Source organism: Ictidomys tridecemlineatus, chromosome 1 (assembly GCF_052094955.1).
Source record: "Ictidomys tridecemlineatus isolate mIctTri1 chromosome 1, mIctTri1.hap1, whole genome shotgun sequence".
Classification (NCBI taxonomy): Eukaryota; Metazoa; Chordata; class Mammalia; order Rodentia; family Sciuridae; genus Ictidomys; species Ictidomys tridecemlineatus.
This window is the reverse complement of record NC_135477.1, coordinates 189,494,074-189,499,865: the sequence shown is the minus strand read 5'-3', so window position 1 is coordinate 189,499,865 and position 5,792 is coordinate 189,494,074.

The following is a 5,792-nucleotide window of genomic DNA, read 5'->3' as shown; positions in this document are numbered from 1 at the left end:
ACTTTATGGGCCTAATGGAAGTGTTGATGAGTCATAGGTAGGACCCATTGGGCTTTTTTAATGCTAGTATGGGAGTAAGGGGAATGAGCAGGATGGAGGTATCCCTTGCTAAGAAGGTCCTGAATAATCAGGAAATGGTGAAGGGGGTGTGGGTATCCCGTACAATCAGGTCAACTAGGTTAGTATGGTATTTCATGTCAGCCTCACAAGTGGAGCAGAATGGCCAGTTTTCTGCCAAAAGGGCCAGAAAAGATGAACAGGCCGATTCTGTGGCCTGACTGATGCCAGGAGCCCATATGTTGATTGTTATATTGAATTTAGAGAGAATATCTCAGCTGAGCAAAGGAACTTGACATTTGGGGCATAATAGGAACGTCTGAGAGGTTAGGAAGTTGTCTATGGAACAGAGTAATAGGGGAATCTTTCTTGGATAGATGGTCTTTCCTCCTACCCTGACAATAGGAGAGGTGGACGGCACTGTTTGCCCCAGAATTCTATCAGGACTGAGAATGTAGCTCTGGTGTCAAGGAGAAAGTTAACCTTGCACCTATCCACCTGAATCTGCACCCTGGGTTTCTGTCTATTGATCGTTATGGCCAGGGACAAGGACCCAAGGCACCGTCAATTGATTGCCATGCCTAGAAGGTTAGAGGGTTCCCTCGCCATAGGCCTCCTACGAGATCTAGGACAGTCAGAGCGCCAGTGACCTTGTTGTTGACATTTAGGGCATGGGGTATGCCGAGTGAGTGGTGTGGGACATGCCCTGGTCCAATGTCCCTCCTTGCCACACTTGAAGCAGGAGCCTAGGGGGGTTTTCGGTGATGGGCGGTGACCCAAGGAAGCACCCTGCAGGACCTGGGTGAGCATCTGAAATTTCTCATTCTCGGGGGTGGCAGGGCCTTTTTTGAGCTTTTTTAGTTTGGCCCCATTGTTGGGGTAGTTCTGCCAGAGGAAATATGTCATAAGGACATGACGGCCATCTGGGGTTTTGGGAGTCTGATCTGGGGGCAGCAAGTTGCCCTGGAGGGTGATTGGAATTAACTCAGTGAGTTTCATCTGCATGGGCTCTGGCAAGTTCCCAGACTCCGGTATATTCCTCAAGAAGGAGAGTATTAGCCAATAACTTATAAGTGAGGCTATAAGCCTGGAGGGCCCTTTTGAAACTCTCTTTTGTGGTGAATGAGCCCAACCTTTGCCCGAGTTGCATGGGGTCATTCATAGAGAACGGGACATGTACCTGGATAATGCCCTCAGGTCCAGCGACCTCTCTTAAAGGGGCCATGGTTTGTGGGACTAGGGGCAGGACCTAGTTTGGGGGGAACTAAAGGTGTTGGCCGAGTCAGGGGGAGCACCTGATGGGGTGGACGGAGCCGTTGGAGGAGGTCGGTAGGGAGGGGGTTCATCTGCTGGATAGGTAGGGGTGAGAATGAAGAAGAGAAAAAGCCTCAACATAGGGGAACTCTTTCCACTTTTTCCGAGCGCTCGAAGGAGTAAACAGATCTCTAAGAATTTCGGGATCTAAGGATCCTCCTGGGGCCCATTGACTTTGATTGTCTAATTGATAGTAAGGCCAATCTTGTGTGCAGAATTTAATAAGGGGGAGTCTGCAGGGAGGGAAGAAGAGGCCCCCATAGGTCAGGAGAGGGACAAGGGTGGTTGAGAGAGACAGAGAGAGACAGAGAGACAGAGAGAGAGGAGTGCCTGTTCTTCCACCCCTCAGTACCTCCCACTCATGAACCGGGTTTCAGAGAGTCCACTGTGACCATGAAGGTCATGGTGGGGTGTGTTCTCTCCTCCAGATTGGGCTTCAGAGGTTTGCCGGACGATCACAGTCAAATCCCCTGCGCAGCCCATCTGAAGTTGGATACCCGATAGGGGAACTCACCTACTGAAGATCTGGTGTTGTAAATAGCACTCGAAAGAGTGGACCAGGACGGCAAGCCTTGAGAGAGGGGGCCCTCGAGCAACGAGGCATTCCCCCTCCCAGGTTTTGGCACCAATGAAAGAATGAACAAGGCTTGTCATCAGAGAAAATGCACATTTATTGAGGAACATCTCTGAATATTTATAGAGCCAAGGATGGTTTGACAGTTGGCATGGGGTGCTTTTTGATTGGAGGGTAAGGATCAGGTGAGCTAGCAGGGCTGGTCTGATTGGTGGGTAGGATCATGTGAATGAGCAGGGCTCTGATTGGTGGGTAAGGATCATGTGATCCAGCAGGGCTCACCATTGGACCTCTCTTCTTGGGGGATGGGGAAGTTGGTCTTTGGAGCAGGGGGACTCCCAACAGTAACAAATCTCATAAAGGCATCTGGCTTCCAGTTCTCTTCACAGGTTACTCAGCTCTCCTTTGCTGGGTCAGGACACAGGAGAAATACAGATAACAGGAGATAAGATTTCCTTTGGCTCAGGATCACAGGTTCTGTCCACAATTGGGTGGCCCCGCTGGTCTGTCTGAGATGACTTAAAACATGGAGGAAGAGCAGAGCTGCCCATGTCATGGCAGCCAGGAGGAGGATAAAGAGGGAGAGGATGGGCCAGCAACTAAGCTGTCTTCATGCCATCTGAGTACAGTGGTTAACAAGAAATTAGGTGGATATAAATGTGATTCATGCATATAAGTTATGTAGTTTGTAGTCTTGAAGTTGTTGCAATAAATAACAGAAACTCACAATACAATGCAGTTTTCCTGAGTTAAAATGCTGAGCTTTTAACTATCATGAAGTTGAAATTTATCCCCTCATCTTTCTAAATTTTGTAAAATCATACACACACACACACACACACACACACACACACACACACACACACGAATTGTTACCTGTGTCCTCTTCCACACTAAATACTGTCATGAGGGGCTGGGTTTGTGGCTCAGTGGTAGAGCACTTGCCTAGCGTGTGTGTGAGGCACTGTGTTCAATCCTCAGCACCACATATAAATAAAGGTATTGCATCCATCTACAATTAAAAGGAATATTTAAAAAATTGTTATGCGGGAGCATGTGGATCTAGAGTTTCTGCAATATGTATTTTTAAATTATTGTTAAAAGGTACACCCTTTAAATTTTGGTAACTTGATTTTCACTACAAATAGAGTGCTGGGCTTTCTAATTGTGTGTGTGTGTATGTATGTGTGTGTGTGTGTGTGTGTATATATATATATATATATATTTTTTTTTTCTGTACAAAGTGTACCATAAAGACTTGTGTTTGGTGATGAAACTATTGTTAAAAGCATGAAAATATGAGTTGTTGAGGAAAACAGAATAACCAACCAGAATTATTCCTAGCGTGGATATAAAAATATAATCAAGCAGCAGGGAAGCAATGAGCCAGGGAGAGGGGTAAAGGGTCTGTAAGGGGAGGGTGTTTGTGGATAATTTTTGATGATTCACAATGTTGTGAGACAGAACAAATCTGAAGTAGAATGATGAACCGTCCTGGAGGGGCAGAAGGTACAGGGCAATGCTGCAGGCACAAGCAGAGGCCTGATGGTAAACAGGTCAACAACTCAGAGGAGGTTGCAAAGCCTTTATGCAACCGGAACGGTGTAGGAGGGATCTTGTGAGGCTCCCAGTTGCCTCTAAGGTAAACGGAATCATTTCCAGATTTTTTTTTTCTAAAAATTGAGTATTGATCAGAACCGATTCGTTATATTACCACGACCAAGTTTAAATCCTGGCCTCCTCTTAGGGCGAGGCACAGGTGCAGGGAACCATGTGACTCCACCTCTAGCCCCTACTTGTCTGCATCCTCAACTTGCATTTTCTTATGGCCCCTGCACCCATGCGCGCCCTCATCAGGAATCAGAAGAGCCTAAAGGCAAAGTTTCTTAGGTGCAGTAAATGCTGAAAAGTAGGTTGACTAGGAAAGTCCCTCAGCTTGTGTGTGGCGACCCTAACCCTCGCCTGGGGCGGAAGGAAAGCCCACCTCTCTGCAGACGAGGCTGAGGGTGGACCATGAAACCCAGGTTGAAGCAGGAGGCCTCCGGGCTGCGCGAGCGGAGGTCCTGGAAGGCTGGGCGCAGCCGGGAGAGAGCAGGCGGCGCTCTGGTCTGCGGAGGCGAGCAAGCCTATGCCGCGGTTTCGGAGATGCGTCCATCAGGGTGACGAGCTGGAACATCAACCTTCGGCAAAAGGTGAAAGCCGGAAGCGCAGGCTTTAAAAAACAAACAACAAACAAACAAACAAACAAACAACAACAACAAAAACAACTAATCGCAAGGCCCTGCATTTTCCTCCCAGGGAATGAAGTCCACCTACTGGCGACGCGGAATTTAGCGGAGGGGTATTTTCCTATCAGCTATACTTGGCTGTCACCACCAGAGGGCGGCGAAGCCCGCCCATCGCGACCAGCGACCTCAGGGTAGCTACAAAGTGATCTCTCTTAGCCTTTCCTCTTCCTCCCGTTTCCACTTTCGGGGTGTCTGTCCAGGAATCCCAGACCCCCATCTACAGTTCACCCAGCACCCAGTCCAAATGCTCCTAGTCCGAGATCTGCTCCGCCTGCACCTCGGCCGCCCGGCGCCCCCACCCCGGGCTCCGGGTCTGCCCTGCGCAGCTCAGTGCGCGGGTGGGGGGCCAGGTCGCACCCTACTTGGCAGCGGGCGTCGGTGACACCCCTGAACAGCCTAGGCGCACATCGGCAGACGTGCCCAAACCTGACGACGTCCCCCGTTGAAGTGCTTCTGGTTCCAAGAATTTCGGAGGGTGGAAACTCACTGTGTCCTCCAGTTTGTTCCCAGGGAGGAAGCAGGCACAGGAGGGGGAGGGGGGACAACCCGCGGCTTGTTGGGGGTGTCATTCACTAGCAGAGGTGTGGTCATGGTCCTGGCGAGGTGGATCACTGGTACTGGGTGGAGGAGCTTATGGGGAAGAAGGGCTTGTAAATGGCCAGGACAAAGGGACTGCATCCAAGCCAGGGGTCTGGTTCACCTCAGGCTGGACTCAAAGCATCTGGTGGGTCCTGCAGCCAGGTCCCTCACAGCTCCCTCAGACCATGGTTCTGGTCTCATCTGTTTTTGGCTTGCTGGGAAGCCACACAGGGAGAGTGCCTCTGAGTCAAAGGGAAAACTCTGCCAATTAAGAGCCAAACCAGGGGAACCTTTCTCATTTTATTTTTTAAAATTTTAATTTAATTTAATTTTTTTTGTGGCTCTGGAGAGGATCTCAGGAGCAGTCCTCCACTGGGCTGCATCCCCAGCCCTTTTTATTTTGTTTTGGGCAGGGTCTCATTAAGTGGCCTGGGCTGGCCTTGAAGTTTCATCCTCCTCCTCAGTCACAGGTGTTACTGCCCTCCCCCCACCCCTGGGAGCCTAGAGTCAGTCACCACATGTCAGGGAAAAGCAGGTGGAGGGATTCCTTTCCTGAGTTTGTGGAGGACAGGGGCTCCTGGCTCTCTCAGGAAGTTGGTGGCAGATATTTGCTAGCCTGTGGGTGGAGGGAGACTTCCTACCCTGCCACTTGCTGGTGCCACTTCCTGAGTCTTTTGCAATCTCTTCCCAAGCATGGGTCGCTGGGTGTGGAGGAAGGGTTCACATGTGTTTGGGCAGAAGAGGGCAGAACAGAGCACTGCCAGAGGGCTAGCACACTCTGGGGCTGGCAAAGCAGGAAGGACCAGTGGTTAGCACAGACCTGTGTGATACCTATGCCCGGCAACAGTTCCTCCTCTTTTTTTAAATACAAAGTCATCTATGCTTGTTGGAGCAGTTGTAGAACTATGTACTGCAGAAGTGAAAAGCAACTGTATCCTCTCCCTTCTTGTGTATAGCTTCAGGCCTAACTCCATTAGAAT